This window comes from Coffea arabica, chromosome 9e, assembly GCF_036785885.1.
Source record: "Coffea arabica cultivar ET-39 chromosome 9e, Coffea Arabica ET-39 HiFi, whole genome shotgun sequence".
Taxonomy (NCBI): Eukaryota; Viridiplantae; Streptophyta; class Magnoliopsida; order Gentianales; family Rubiaceae; genus Coffea; species Coffea arabica.
Window position 1 is genome coordinate 5,176,442 of NC_092327.1, and position 16,919 is coordinate 5,193,360.

The 16,919-nt window shown below is 36.1% G+C and overlaps 1 long non-coding RNA gene across 1 annotated transcript; it reads left to right on the plus strand.

Annotated features, from left to right (window-relative positions):
• The first annotated feature begins 10,294 nt into the window (after positions 1-10,294).
• On the plus strand, positions 10,295-13,092 carry LOC140014901 (uncharacterized). The gene is made up of 3 exons (XR_011821635.1): positions 10,295-10,523; positions 12,145-12,219; positions 13,003-13,092. It is a non-coding gene; the product is annotated as an uncharacterized lncRNA (long non-coding RNA).
• Positions 13,093-16,919: the final 3,827 nt, after the last annotated feature.

A 16,919-nucleotide genomic window follows, 5' to 3' on the forward strand; every position in this document is an offset into this window, starting at 1 on the left:
AGGATTAACCCTTGGATGCCATTTGTCTTTGAAACATTGGACCTTGACTTTGATTTGGACTTGTCTTAACCTTTACTAAACCAAATTTTGACCCAATTTCTTTCCATTTTCATTGTCTTGGCCGAAATCTATGGAGAGGAAAGAACAAGAGAGAGTTTCTTCAACTTCAACTTCAATTCTTGCTCAAATCTTGAGTTTCAACCGTTGAATTATCAAATTACTCCATCAAAGTTGTTTATTAAGGAGGATTAAAGCTTCTAGTGGAGGGATTTGTGAAAGAAAAACGCTAAGTTATCATCTTTCTTGAGGTGTTAAGGTACTTTTCTTACAAACTTTCTCTTTGTTCTTACTAATGTCAAATTAGTGGCTTTAGTAGCTAAATATGTTGATTTGTGGTAGGTTTTATGGTTGAAAGTGGAGTTTTGATGGATTTTTGATTTATTAGTGATTTTTCTGTTTTTATATCATAATTATTATTTAGTCATGGATTGATGGCCTGTTATAGTGTAAAATGGAGATTGGTATATGTTGGATATGATTGGTTGCGGAAAATTTCAGAGTTTATGCGGAATTTCCAGTTAGGGTTTCATCCTACCCTGTTCTGCCCGAACCTGTTAGGCCATGCTTGAGGCCGAATTAGCCTTTTCCCAAAACATGAAAGTTGTTGGTAATTGAGTTAGCTAGCTACCTGTAAAATTTCAGCTCAATAGGATCACTGTAGCATGTGAAATGACCGAAATACCCTTGACTGCCCATGAGCCCTATTTTGCGCCCAGATTTCTGTTTTCGTGGAGTTTTCCATTTTTTACTCTGAAAATGCATGCTTTGGCTTTAGAGATCTTCATAAGAAATGCAGGGTTATGTCTTGGCTTCGAAATTCCATAAGATTCGTTTCAATTCGATAAGTGTAGCTTCAGTTATGGATATTGTGCCGAAAGGTGTATTTGATAGTCTATGATGTGTATGTGGTTGATTTGAGATGAATTGGTGTTGCTTGTAGGATGGAAAAGTAAGGAATTAAGGGGATATGCTGTCCGATCTTTGAAAGCATTTGATTGCTTTGAGTTTGAGTTGAAGGGCTTGGACTTGAGCAAGGCAACGATATATGATGGATGGTTCCTGAGCCGTGGTTGGTGAGTGACCCAAACTATTTCCAAAGCTCCTTATGCACTGTTTCTTGCATTATTTACTCGATTGCATATCATGTATGCTTGCATGTGAATTCATGACATGATTTGGCTCCAATGAATTCTTAGGAAGTCTTGTGCTGAACACCAACGTCTCCACCACTGTTTACTTGGAGCAAATGGCTCCCTATCACTGTTTCACTGTTACTGGATCAATTTGAGTGTTGGATGTTTACGTACAATGATTTCACTGGCTCACAAGAGCAATAAACGTATATTTGATTTCTGATTCATGACATCATTGAAATGAACTATTGAAAAACTGATTTGATGACTGCTTTTACTGGTTACTCGCTGAGCTTCTAACTCACCCCAAAATGTTTTATTTCCCCTCCATAGGGCTCGAGGCGAAGGAAGCGCTTGTATCACGTTATTCGTGTGACTGGATGGCTTATATCTTGTATAGTTTAGATTTGGACTCATTTGTGTAATAGTTGGGCTAGTGTGACTGTTTGGACTCAAAAGTGGATGTATGTGTACGTTCCACGCTTAGAATTAGTTTCCGCTTCGCTTATGATATGTTAATTTGAGGAACATTTGATGTATATTTGAGATGTATATTGTATTTGAATTGAGGATTGGCGTAAGTGAATGAGTCCCGGCGAGAGTTGGGCAGGCGGTCCGCCGAACCCTTTGGTTCGCCTTTGGGGGAGGTGGGGCTGTCACAGATGAACCAAGAAATGAAGCAAATTTGGAGAGTGTTTTGGAGCAAAATGGAAGACAAGAGAGCTGAAATTTTTTGTCAGAAATTGGGAAGGGTGGCCGGCCAAGGAAAGGAGAGGAAGAGAGGTTTTGTATGGTAGTTGGTGACTTGATGGAATGACAAGGAAGAATTGACATAATGGTGTTTTGGTACCAAAAGTTAACAAAGGAATAGGAGACCATTAGTGCTCCTAATTGAGTTTAATTTAACTCACTCACCTCTAATCCCTCAATTAACTTTTTTTAGTCTACTATCGATCATCCTTAATTCTCCAAGATTATTTCACTTTCGGATCGAACTTTACCTCGAAAAACGTGTAATCGCTATTTCTCACTAAACGAGCAGCAGAAAAATTAAATTTGCTAACGAAACATTTTAAAATATAAAATGAAACATTGTTCCAAGCTAATGAATTTAAAATGAATGAAATAAATTAATCGGAGTAAACGAATAAATAAATGATTAAATAAACCAGTAAAATAAAATAAAAGTACGTAAAATAAAAAAATTCGGGTCCTCACATAGAGCAGTGATTAACGGGCGTACCTTAATCACCGATACAGTAAGGAGTGGGTAGACTGTCATCACTTGTTTGGCAGTTATAACCTATTTATTAGTAAATAATTGGAATTACCTTTGCAGCAATGATCAATTAGGTGAACCATTGCTGAAGTTATTTCTTGGCTAGACCTTTAGTTATTATTATTTTGATTTTAGTGAATTGTCATTTAATTCTTAGTTAGCTATTTGTTTTTATTCGAACTATCTTAATTGGCATCTTTTATACAAAATCACCCCCTTGTTACTTTGAATTTCAAAAGAGACAAATACCCCTAGTTCCTGAGGAGACGACCCTACTTGCCCTTTGTACAAATCAATAAATCCTCGTGAGTAAGCAATCTCATTCTAGTATATCAGATTAAGCAAACTTTTCGCGAACAGGCCTGCTCCAGTATTTAGAATCGGGTTTTGATTACTTTAATTAGCAACTAGGTTTACTTTTATTATTACACAGGCATTGACAACCTATCACATATACAAACCCTAATTCAAATATGAAGTACAAGAACCATCAACTTGAAAACTACCAAGATTCACCACCATATCATGTCTTTATCCAACAATCAACCTTATTTTTAACATAAGACAAAGAAAGAAGGTTAATCTAGCATTTTACCTCTTTTGCTTTCCAACCAAGATGAACTTCCAACCACCAAATCTTCTCCTCTCCAAACTTAAGCCAAGATGGAGAAAAATCCTAAGCTATCTCCTTTCTTTTTCCCTCAGAATCCAAGCAAGATTGAAGCTAGTTTGGATGAATTTTTTCCTCTCTTTTTTCCTCCCTAGCTCACAGTTCCTTCTCTCCCTTTTTCTTGAATTTATTTTGTTTGGTTTTAAGACAAGAAAGGAAAGATTAAATGGTAGAAAAGTTTAGTCAAAGGTCAAAGAAAGAAGCTTAGCTCTCTTATGATGACACATGTCACTTCTAGTAGTTTCTTATTGCACTAAACTCCCTTTATTTTTCCAAAAGGTTCCTTTCACACCCCACTAAAAAGAAAAATCTCATTTAACCCCACATACTAACTCCCACATGAAAATTGAATAAAAGCACTAAGATAATCATTATCAAGTCAATAAATAAACAAATAGATGATTAAATAAATAAAGTGTCATGTAGTTAAATTAGATAAATTAACAAAATTTTTAGAGTCTCACAACTTTACTTTATATTGACATTGGCAGGACTATAGCCCCTACCGATTATGTCGTGACCATCAGAGCCGTCACATTAATATTCACACTTAATCAAGTAAAATCACATAATATTATATAAGTATGAATATCTCATATACATATAGATTTCATAACAAGAAGCATATAGGTTCAACGAATGTAGCTATACAGGGTCCATTTTCATATAAAGAAAGCAAACACTTTATTAAACATTGCCAAAACAATTTTAGAAAATGCAAGGGGTAAATCCCACTCACCTTGATCAATTTGGAAGAAAGTCCTACTAGGGTTCTTGATCCTTGCCTTCTAACTCTAGAGAAATGACATGTAAATCTATTACTTGACGCACACAAATTGTTCATCACTTATTTCTTTAATGCATCCTCTAGAAATCTTTAATCTTAAGATACTTAAAATTTCCATACGAGTAAAGTTTCTATATTTAATATTCCCTTTTTAATTAAGTTTCCCATTTTTAGAAAGTTTCCTTTTTTAGAAAGTTATTATTCTTGGGAAGTCGACTAACTTTGGAAGGAATCCTTATTTAGGTAAATATTCTTGGAAAAATCAATCATTAAGGAAAGTTTAGTTAATTTAGCTAAATCTTTATTTTAGAAAGGTCATGAATTAACTTAGAAAAGTCCATAACTTTAGAAGTCATATATTTTTGGAAAAGTTCTTAAAACGCAATGATCCTGAAACAATTGTAGCTGTGGCTGATGAGCGCGGGATATACATATATCAATTAACTCATTCCATAGTCAAGTTTTATATTTATAACATCCTAAATACTCCACACGCGATTTTTCGTAAATATACGAGTCGAGATCGAGTATAGAATATTAAGAGTCGAATCCACAGGGAAGATTTTCAATTACCGGTGATTTTCGAACTCCTTTATTATTTAGACTATATGCATGAAGTAAAAGTGATAAAATTAACACTAAAAAACTCCTAGATGTATGGAATTCCTTACTACTCTTGCTAATGAGATTACCAGCAAAATAAATTCTATTATCTTGACTAGTTATGGCGTAATTTCCTAATGTATGTGAAACTTACTCTCGTAGTGAATCAACTATACTTATAGCTAAACCATACCTACTCTTGTGGTTATGAAATTAATTACAAGCTCAAGTATTCTATGGAATTACATGAAACAAGTCACTAAACCTACAAATGTGCTCCTCTACTCTCGTGAGTGAACTCCCTAGATTTATCACTTCCTTGAATTAGTGTTAAATTCCAATTCTTATTGCAAATTTAACACCTTAAAATTATCACAATTAATGGCCGGTTAATCATGTTTAGAAAAGTAAAAGTGATAAATAACTTGCTCAAAATAATATCATTAAATAACCAAGTAAACATCACTAACAAGATATAGAAAGTTCATCCATACTCTAGGCATAAATTTTAACTAAACATGAAAAACAAGAAAGAAAAGACCATACTTGTATTATAACTAAACATAAGATTCAATTACAAGAGTTAAAGAGTTGAAGAGTTGGAACCCCTTGTCACATGTGAGCAACATCTTCTCCACCTTCAAACCTCAATCATCATCCTTGCTTAGCATGATACAAGATAGGATAAAACTATACTAATCTAGCTAAACTAATGAACTAAGAAAAATTAGTGAAAACTACATTTTTGGTGGAGTTTCTCTAGCCTTCTAAAGTTTTTTAAATGTTCTCCAAAGGCTATATTTATAGAGGAATTCAAGAGCCAAAGGAGTTGTTTCTAGTTGGTATTTTTTACTCTTGAAACTCTCAAAGTTTTCATATTCATCTGATCATTTCCAGTCAGAATCTTTGCAAAAAAAGTGGCCAAAAAGGTTGTGTAAAAAGAGCACAAGTTGCAGCCGAAATCCATTAAAACGCGGGTAGAAAATGCGGCCTGTGCCCGCGTGTTGACCCCCCGTTTTACTCTTTGCAGGTTTGCACTTTCCTAGGCAGAATTCATCCTTACTTTGTTTTTGGTCCAAATTCAACTGATATTGTCTCGATGTTAGAGGCTGAACTAGCTCTTGTGTCAAATATGAAAGTTTTAGTTCTTTGAGTTGGCTTTTCAATGCATCAAGAATCATCCAATTTATAGCTTTGTGGATACCCTTGACTATTCAGAACCTTGTTTCAGCTTTCGACCATGAACATGCACTTCTGTATTCGACTTTTTGACAAGGAAAACGACTGAAATGGATTTCGATGTCTTCATACCAAATATAGATATATCTTTTAGCTTAAAAATGGTATAAGAATCACCTCAATCTGATACTTGTAACTCAAGATATAGCTGAAATACCACAAGGTATCAAAACTGTCTTCACTTGCATTTCTTCCTTTGAATGTTTTGCACTTCATGTTTTCTTTTTATTACTTCAAATCATTAGTAATCATCCAATTATCTTCTCAACTCACTCTAATTGATGATTGAATCATTAAACCTACAAAAACATGAAATTTTCATCATAAAAATCCATAGAAATACAATTTTTACCACTTAAACCACCAAATGCATATTTTCACTAGAATCCTTGTTAATTAGCTATAAAAGTAGTTAAAATACGCCAAAACTAATATACTTATCAAATTCCCCCACACTTGAACCATTGCTTGTCCTCAAACAATAAGAAATACAAACCAACAATGATCCAAAATTTCGAAAATAAACATATGTGCGCCATTCAACTTTGTTTCCTCAAAAACAAGGTAAATAACTATTATGCAATCATTTAACTAAACTCAGGTACTCATAATATCAAGTAAAGGAGATCCAATTATATCATAATTTTAACTAGTTCAATTCAATTTCTCATCATTATCCAATTTTACAGGCAAATAAGTCATATGATCAATAAAATGCTTCCTAAACCCATGATCTTCTTCTTATTCAAATTTAAAGATGGATTTATTCATATCACACACACACATATATATATATATATATATATATATATATATATACATATATGAATATTACTCAAGTTGTGAAAGTGTATTTTGATGGGAAGATCGACATTTTTAGATGAAGATCGCCGGTTACTCAATATTTCACATACTCAAGTTGCGTTGCATGCTCTTAATTCAAGTATCGTTTTATGCGAAAGTCGATATTTGTAGATGAAGATTCCCGGTTACTAAGTACAAGAACTATTGGAGTAGAACAAATTTTATTTTTTTTTGTTTTTGCTTTCTTTTTTTCTTTTTTTTCAGAGTAAAGATAATAATCATTCCCTCAAAAGAATAATCATGAGAAAAGTATTACAAATATTGGCCATATTTATCACTTAACTATGCAAAATTAAGTAAAGAGAAGAAATTTCATCAAACATGCAAAATATAGGCATAATTTTCTCCACTTTTCAAGATATACTTTCCTTAAATGCACAAATTATAATCACGTAATGAGACAAGAAGTTTTCAAATCACATATATTTATCTCAAAAGTAGAAAGAATTTGAGTTACTAATGGAATGAAACTTGTTATCCCTTGGATAAAATTGAAAAAATTTGAAACTTTTTGGAGCAATTTTGTAAATTTGGACAAGATTTTGAAAAAAATTTGGTAGAGTTTCCCCTTAAAGCTGGACGAAACTCCCTGCCAGTAAACACAAGATTAATAACATTCAGGTGCAATTTATATTCCAAAAATCAATTCCAAGCAATAAACACAAAAATATTACAAATACCACACATTTTCTCCCTAACACTTAAAATACACATTGTCGTCAATGTGTAGGGAAAGAAAAATAACAAAAGATAGAAAGAAGTACTCCCTAGTGCAATGGCTGAGATTCAGTTCAACCATAAATCACGAACCTTCGCCAAAAGATACAAACATCTACTAACACTGTCCAAAAGATAAAATGTAAAAAGAAAAAGTTAACGTTACCTTACAAAAAAAAAAAAGAAAAACTAAAGAAACATAGAAGCAAAGCAAAATGCAGCTCAAGGTGCCGGTCCAACGCCTCTCTTACTAGCGGATCCGTGACCATCACCACTATCTCTAGAAGTAGGGCGAGGCTGAGGAGTGATACCTAAATGATCCTCCATTCAACACATCCTATCATAAGAATCTACACGAGCATCGATTCGATCAAGTCACTCAATGATTTGAGTTTGATGGCAGCCTAAAATGTCGAAGAGTCGCTGCTAGTTAGAACATTGTAGGGGTGGAGGTGGTTACGGCGGTGGTGGGACGGAAGTAGATGGTCCCGCAGAAGTAGAAGGACCAACTTCACTTTGTTCGGTGTGACCAGCTTGTCTTGATCTATCTCTCCCTGGGTGAGATAAATTATCTGCCGAAATGCCCATACCAGTAAGAGTCACAACACATAACTCGTCCATTGGTCTCACCGGAGCTCGCGGGATACCCTCTAAATTGACGCCTTCCCGTTTGAAAATCAAGGATATGAGATGTGGAAACCTCAATGGATAGGAAGTTGCACTTCGTCAGGCAGCCATCCTTATGTTGCTAATTATGATATTCGGCAGTAGAATACGAGCATAAGGAGACTCCCAGTTGTGGAACATGTGATCCAAGAAGTAGATATCGCTATGTCAAACCTCCCCTTGTCCATTCTTCTTAGGAATCACGTTGTGCGTCATGACATAAATAATAAGGCGGTGTCGATAGTTGAACACTCGCGCAAGGATGGCCTCTTTCCTCGATGAATGAAATGGTTGGTATTGTAGACCAAATCTTGTCATGGCATGTGAAGGATTCCAATGTTTGTTGGGCGAAGTAAATCCCTTCTTCAAATCAATGACTGGTCCTTGATTATTGCACTCCAAAATTTGAGCAATTATGGCTCTGGTGATGGTCAATCGTCTCCCTCGAACAAAGGATATAATCTTTTCACACTATGGCCCTTTTTGTTGTCGATATTGGCATAGAACTCTCGGACCAAATCTGGGTATATGTGGTGAGGTAAAGTGAGAATAGGTGCCCAACCCAATAGCTCAAAAGCCATTGTAATTCGAAAGATGGCATCAATGTCCGAAGCTATATGCATCTCGTATATAAACTCCATGTGCTCGCGCTCCTCAAACCAATTTTGATTATCCTTGAAAGTGAATCGTTCGATATCGTAGTTCGGAGGAGGTGGTTGCCTAGATGTGCCTCTTTGCGATCTCCTTTGTCGGGGCACCGGAGATGGTGTCCTCTCGACCTCTGCTTCACTAGAAGATTCATGAATAATAACTCGACCTCTTCTTATCATGGTGTCTAAAAATAGAAAAATCGTTAAACTTCTTTCACACCTTTCTAAAGTTTAACACACACTCACATTATACAAGAATTAAATCCTATAAAACACCTAATAGAAGAAACTTCTCATTTATAGTAACCATAGACATTTTATAGAATTATCATTCATGTATAGGGATTAAAATTGGCACCAATAACCACAAATACACATCTCCAAATTATAAAGAATTAACTAAATATTCAATAATGCCCGATATTATAATCATGAGAGATATGTCATTAAATTTGCCAAAAATTGTCAAAATCACCAATTTATTAAAATAGGCAACAAATATGTCTCAATTAATGAAATTGGCAATAATCATGTTTATAACAATCATTAATTAGCAACAGTAATCCACATTTAGTTATACACATGATTAAGCAAGAATTATCCCCATAAATCACAAAATTCATCAAAATCACTCTTTATACACAATGCACATGCTAAAACATCATCAACTAACCATTTTTAATTATAAATGTCCATCAAAAAGGTCTTAACTGTGAGGACCCGAAATTTTTTATTATTTTATTTTATCGAATATTAGTAGTTTGTTTAAATATTTATTTACTCATTTTTCTCCAAATTATTTATTTCGATCATTTAAAATACATTTATATGGAACGACGCCTCTTTTATATTTTTAAAAGCGTTTTGTTGGAAAAATTCACTCTTCGAAAACTCATTTAGTTCGGAACAACGAGTGCACGTTTTTCGAGACTATATTTGAATCGAGAGTGTATTAATATTGGAGAATTAAGAACGATCAATAATAGATTAAGAAAGGTTAATTGAGGAATTAATACTCAATTCACATGAGGACTCGTAAAATTATTATTTTTAAATCCCTAATTTTGGCTCAATTAATTATCTATTTTGAATTTTTGCCCGAATATTATTTTCTATCCTTATTAGACCTAAATATATGGTTTTATAGCTTCGTTATATTTTTAAAGTGTCTCGTTTCAAAAATTATTTTCTTAGAAGCTTGTTTAGTGAAAAAGTGAAAACGTGTCTGAAAACTTTAGCCAATTAGGAGTACAATAAGCTCAAAAATTTAAGACATATACAATGGTCCTAAAATAGGCAATTTTAGGTTTAAATATTGAAGTGATAGTTAGTGGTAAGATCGTTATAAGAATTTCTCAAAGGTTTCAATTTTTATTGCGCCTAAATTAGAAATACGTGTTTCACGTGCGCGCTTAATTGAGGGACTTTGGACAATTATTTTGGGACAATTAAGAATGAATAATATTTATATAAATGTAAGTGTCCTAGAGGTTTAGTGCACTAGTGCAACAAACGTGAGAGAAATCGAACACAAAACGCGCGCGTAGGGCACTAGTTGCAATTAAAATTTTACGTACTTAAAATATTAGACGTCAAGCGTCTTTTGTACGCAAAGGCATCCGAATCACATTTCATTTCTGCTACTGCAATGGACGGATAGCACAGCCGCAGCTCTTCACCATTTCCTTCTACAAATCTCACAAAAATCACAACCAAACCTCCATAGATTCAACCAAAACTTCACATACACTTAGCTCTACACTTGGACAACACATTAAGCTGAAAAGGGGAGGAGCTTTCACGGTTTCTTCAGGCTTCAAAAGGACCGAATCTCTGTCTTAAACATCAACTAAGAGTAAGTCTTAATCTAGCCTTCTAACTTTGATTTTTGGAAGTCTAGTATATCTTTTAGCTCTTGATCTCTTATGGATTGTTGTGGATGTTGGAAAATTGTTAAATGTGGGCTCTATGAACTCCCACTTTGGGTTGATGGCTGTGATGATGTTTGATGATGGTTTTATTGATGAATTAGAGCTTAAGGAAGTAGATTAAAGGTGCATTGTTGCCAGAAACGTTATTGAACTCTTGAAGCAAAAAGTTCCCATTTTACCCCTGCTCTGTTCGGTCACTTTAATGCAGAAATTTGAGGATTTAATGGCTTGATTGTGTTGTTTATATGTTGTAGTAGTTGTGTAAAAATGTTCATTGAAAAATACTGAGTTTTGGTGGGTCAAACGAATTTATTTCAAAAACTAGTAATCTGGAAAACGGTTTCGTCGTAACCCAGACCAGTGTTTATATTTCGTCCATAACTCCGTACTCCGATGTCGAAATCAAGTGCCGTTAGCGGCATTTGAAACTAGACGTTCCCATGTTTCCAACGGTGTATAATGCACATTCTGGTTTCGTGTGTGTGAGCCACACCATTCATCTGAAATCGGCTGTCCTGTTTCTCCGTTCTGCCGAAATGATTTGATGATGCTGCAACTTTAGGCTTAATTTCGAGCTAGTTGCATGCTGAAACTTGTAACGATTTCTTCTGTGAAATTTTATCCCTGTGAATGTATTTTCTAACACTATCAACCATTCCCAATTCTGAATTAAATTGAGGGAGTTATGATCAAAATACGGTGACTGCCTCGTTTTTGAAACCTTAGATTTGGACAGATTGCCTTAAGGATTTTTCCAAATTTTGGTTGATTGATTAACCACCTTTCCGAAGGTATTTTTCCACGAAATTTGATAGAGAGATACCCTTCATATAGGAGTATTATACTGCAAAATTTGGTATCAATCCAAGTCCGTTTCGACACTTAACTAAAGGTCCAAAGTCGGAACCAAATCTGGAAATTTGTTAACAGTATTGAAATTTATCCAATTTTGAGCTACCATATCTTGGGGCTCGCAACTCCGATTCTCGATCCGCTTGTTCTGCCCTAAACCTTACTTGCACCTCTAATTGAGCTACAAATTTCAAGGGCTGGTTTGTAACGAGTGAATTCTGCTGAATTTTCAAAGTTAGCGAAAAACCAACCCCGGCTCAATCCTGGGTGATTTGGAACAGGAACTTTAAGCTCATTTTTGAACACCTTCCACTTAGATTCATGGAAAAGTGTCTTCTAAGAACTTTTAGTACTTTGGGAGAGGTTTCCAACAGTACCAAGTTTTCCAATTTTCGACATGTGAAATCTGAGATACGATTTTTTCAAAATATCGTATCAAAACTGAAATTTTCTGAATTTCAAGGAAATTGAGTTTTTCAAGTATTCCTTATTCCTTCGATAATACTTGAACGTTTATGCTTGATTTCCAAGATAACAAAACTCGATTGCTCTTGTACATTAAGAAACTCCACTTGAACCTCGATTTACTAGTAATTGAGGTTCATTTTCATGAAATTTCCCCAGATTGTACTAGTGTACAATCTTCCTTGATAATTGGGATGTGTGAATGATAATTCACTATTAAATGCTCAGGCGCTCAAGAGGACCTTCCAGAGGATCTCACGGGAGACGCCTAAACCATCATTTGAACTCGCTACTTGAATCACTGTGAGTGTCAAGTGCATGAACTTGTTGTTAAGTGGTTATCTGTTTCTTATCCGTTATGTAAATTTGAAATTTTGAGACGAGGGTGTACTTTATCGCACTCGTTCTCTTTCAAATGAAATTATATTCGAATTTTGCTATGTGAATTCGTATCCAACTTGTACATGGTAATGTGGATGTGATTTGTACTTGTGATTCGTATATGTGATCCGTATTTGTGATTCTTATTTGGAATCGTCGATTTGAGCATTACTCATCGACTTATATTGGTATTCGTATTCATATTCGGGGGACGCCCAAAACTCGTTGGCTAACTTTGCGAATCGAGCCAGCATGGGCTTGGTCGATAAGCTTAGCAAACCATGAGATATTCGTAGAGCATGATCTATTGGAGAGATCTTGCTCGGAATTACTCGTGCAGTATTGCCATGATATACTCGAGTATTATCAAAAACTTTGATGAGCGGGCCCGGTAAGGAGGTGTAACGGTGACGGGATTCGAAGAAAAGTGGTGTATCTATGGATTTGATACTTATGTGGTTGACGGAGTGTCAACGTGAGATATGATCAAGACTTCGACTCGACTACGTGGAATTTAGCTCCTGAGAGCTACAGTATCCTTGAATTGTTTCTGTTTATTTTTCCTATTCGAAATGTGAATTATTCGAATTTGATAGCCTTACCTACAATGTAATTGTTGTTGCTACTTGGATTATGTGTTTGCATGTGTGTTTTCTTGGCCTCACTGAGTATTGGCTCATCCTATTAGTTTGTTTTCCTTAACAGGTTGGATTGGAAGATTTTGGTAAAGCCGACTAGATTATACTTTTGATTGGAATCGGGGCTGTAAATGTGTAGTCGACTTTTAATGGTTGCGTTTTGGAACTTGATGTATCTTTTGTGAACATGATGTAAGATTTAAATATTTAGTTAAGGAAGCGAATTTTCTTTATTTTGACTCATAGTATTTGGTATGTATCGTTAAGTTCGATTTGATTTGTCTTGAGTCCTGGCGAGAGCTGGGCAGGCGTCCCGCGGATACCCTTGGGTTCGCCCTTGGGAGAAGTGGGGGGCGTCACAGTTCGTATCAGAGCCATATGCCGACAGTTGGGACTTTAAGTCCTTCGTCTGGAAAAGCCCCGAGCCTCTCGTTCGTGAAGAGTCACGAAGCGAAACTCTCCGTAGGGGATGCCCGCGTGCGGGTGGTAAGCTGATAGGTACCCCGTGATGTGACCCTGAGAACTGTCACAGTTGGTATCAGAGCTTAGGCTTCAGATCTTTGTAGTGTATTCTAAGTTTGAAGTTTAGGATGCCGGACTGTGGGACTGGTTTGAAAGTTAAGTGACCACTTGTAGAAAAAAAAAAAAATCAGAGCCGCTTCGCGTGGTATTTGCGCGGGGTGAGATTGGGCCAAATGGTATTATGGTCCTAATCATATGAATGAGTAAAGGCTTAAGTACTCTTTTAGAGTGTAAGCTGTGAATCATGAATGTGATAGGTATAAATATTTTATCGTAATACTTGGGGAAAGACTAGATATGTATGTTGGGTAGGAATCTTAAATATGGTGATTTACTCTTGGGACTTGCCAGCTCGAGATGTGAATTATCTTATTTCGAATTCTTGTACCCGAGTAATTAAGAGTTGAGGGCAATGCTAAAAACTTAAGATCTCCATTTGCGAAGAACAAGAACGGACTAATGTTTTGTGAGAACAAGTGCAGGAGGTCAACGGATGTCCAGTTCATATAGTAAGAGAAATGAGACATTTGGCGCAGAATATTTTAACTGAGTGTGGGACAATATTCACTAGAGAGAAGTAGAATGTAGTTGAGCCTAAGAGAGAGAGAGATAGAGAAAGATTGATGGATGGTCCTTTGTAACTCAATAGGATCCAATTGTTTGATATGAGTTGGAAATGAACGAGAAAAAAAAATTTAGCCCCTTTTGACTGATGTAGTTAGATTTAGCTGGGGTGATGCTAGTGTTGAGGCCATTGCATTTTTTTGTATGACTGTGTGGCCTACTTTTGAGGCACTTGACTTTACTTTAGTCGTATGTGATTAAAAGTACTCTTGTGGCATCTGTTTGCTATATTTTTGTAACTACCCCATGACTTGCTAATTGTATGAACTTTATATGCTAATTAATGTAAATTATTGTTAATTCCAATGTTTTCTTGAGTGGTTCCTGCTTTTGTTATACATCGCATAATTTATTTATTTCTTGCACTAGGCACGCCTAGGTCATGGAAGGACTAAGAGGTGGTCGAGGCCGTGGTCGAGGCCGTGGTCGGGACCGTGGTCGAGGTCGTGGGCGAGGGACTGGACAGGGCCAACCTCAAAGGGGTGACCAGGGATCGGCAATTGCACCGATCCAAGGTCAGGAAAATATCGAGGGTAATCAAGTGGCTACTGCCATTAATAGGATGACTGATATCCTAGAGCGTTTGGCTGATAGACAGGACCCTGGACCGTTCAACCAACCTGGGGGTCAGGAAAGAGGAGTGGATAGAGCCTTAGAGAGATTCTTGAAATTTAACCCGCCTAAGTTTCTTGGCGAACCTGATCCTGAGGTGGCGGAGAATTGGTTGGAAAGGATGACCAACATATTCGCTGCTTTAGATTACACTGAGGATAGACGAGTGAATTTCGCTACTTTCCAATTTGAGGGAGTAGCCCGTGCTTGGTGAGATATGATAAAAGGAAAATGGGAGAGAACTCAAACCCCTTGGACTTGGGAGAATTTCACAAGGGAATTTAATGAGAAATTTCTTCCGCCCTTAATCCGAGAGAAAAGGGAGGATGAATTCATCAAGTTGAAACAAGGAACCCTTAGTGTAGCGGAGTACGAGGGAAAGTTCACTAAGCTTTCTAAGTACGCTCCTGAATTGGTGATTAATGAACGGAGGAGGATTAGACGGTTCGTGCAGGGACTTAATGTAGAAATCCAGGAGGGTTTGGCTGCAGCCCAAATCTCTACGTTCACTGAAGTCTTAGAAAAAGCACAGAGAGTCGAGAGTGCAAGGCTGCAAGTTAGAGACTTTCATGCTAAGAAGAGGGGCACTTCTAGTAACCCTTCGGGACAGGCAGATAAGAGTGCCCCACCTTTTAAAAAGGGAAAAGGAACGGATGGAGTGGAGATATCTAACATGCCAAAAGGGACTCAATCAAGAGGAGATCGCAATGGACGAGGTCAATCGAGAGGGACACCTCCAAGTGGTCAATCTGTGGCTCCCCAAGTCATTTGTGGTTATTGTGGCAAGCTCAATCATACGGAGAATGATTGTTTTAGGAAACAAGGGAAATGCTTGTATTGTGGTAGTACCGAGCACCAGATATCGAAATGCCCGACCGTACCAAAAGAAGGCGGTAGTACCCAAAGGCCTGAAAAGTCAGCCGCTAAGCAGCCTAGTGTTGGAGGAAGTCGATCTCATGCACCAGCTAGGGTTTATGCATTAGGCTATCAACATGTTTCCGATTCTACTAAAGTCATTGGAGGTATGATTCTTTCTTTTATTTGTCTATCTAAGGTTCTCAGTGACCTAGTACCGTACACACTTTTTGCAAAACCCTAGATTCATAAGATAGAATCAAAGTTTGACTACTAATTGGGTAAATAGAAATTGTGATATATGGATCGGAGGGTGTAAGTTAGTGATTAATTTGAAAGGCATGACTCTTAAGGGGTATGACTATTATCCAAAGTGTGAATTTCGAGGACGAAATTCTTTTAAGGAGGGGAGGATGTGAGGACCCGAAATTTTTTTTTATCGAATATTAGTAGTTTGTTTAAATATTTATTTACTCATTTTTCTCCAAATGATTTATTTCGATCATTTAAAATCCATTTATATGGAACGACGCCTCTTTTATATTTTTAAAAGCGTTTTGTTGGAAAAATTCACTCTTCGAAAACTCGTTTAGTTCGGAACAACGAGTGCACGTTTTTCGAGACTATATTTGAATCGATAGTGTATTAATATTGGAGAATTAAGAACGATCAATAATAGATTAAGGAAAGTTAATTGAGGAATTAATACTCAATTCACGTGAGGACTCGTAAAATTATTATTTTTAAATCCCTAATTTTGGCTCAATTAATTATCTATTTGGATTTTTGCCCGAATATTATTTTCTATCCTTATTAGACCTAAATATATGGTTTTATAGCTTCGTTATATTTTTAAAGTGTCTCGTTTCAAAAATTATTTTCTTAGAAGCTTGTTTAGTGAAAAAGTGAAAACGTGTCTGAAAACTTTAGCCAATTAGGAGTACAATAAGCTCAAAAATTTAAGACATATACAATGGTCCTAAAATAGGCAATTTTAGGTTTAAATATTGAAGTGATAGTTAGTGGTAAGATCGTTATAAGAATTTCTCAAAGGTTTCAATTTTTATTGCGCCTAAATTAGAAATACGTGTTTCACGTGCGCGCTTAATTGAGGGACTTTGGACAATTATTTTGGGACAATTAAGAATGAATAATATTTATATAAATGTAAGTGTCCTAGAGGTTTAGTGCACTAGTGCAACAAACGTGAGAGAAATCGAACACAAAACGCGCGCGTAGGGCACTAGTTGCAATTAAAATTTTACGTACTTAAAATATTAGACGTCAAGCGTCTTTTGTACGCAAAGGCATCCGAATCACATTTCATTTCTGCTACTGCAATGGACGGATAGCACAGCCGCAACTCTTCAC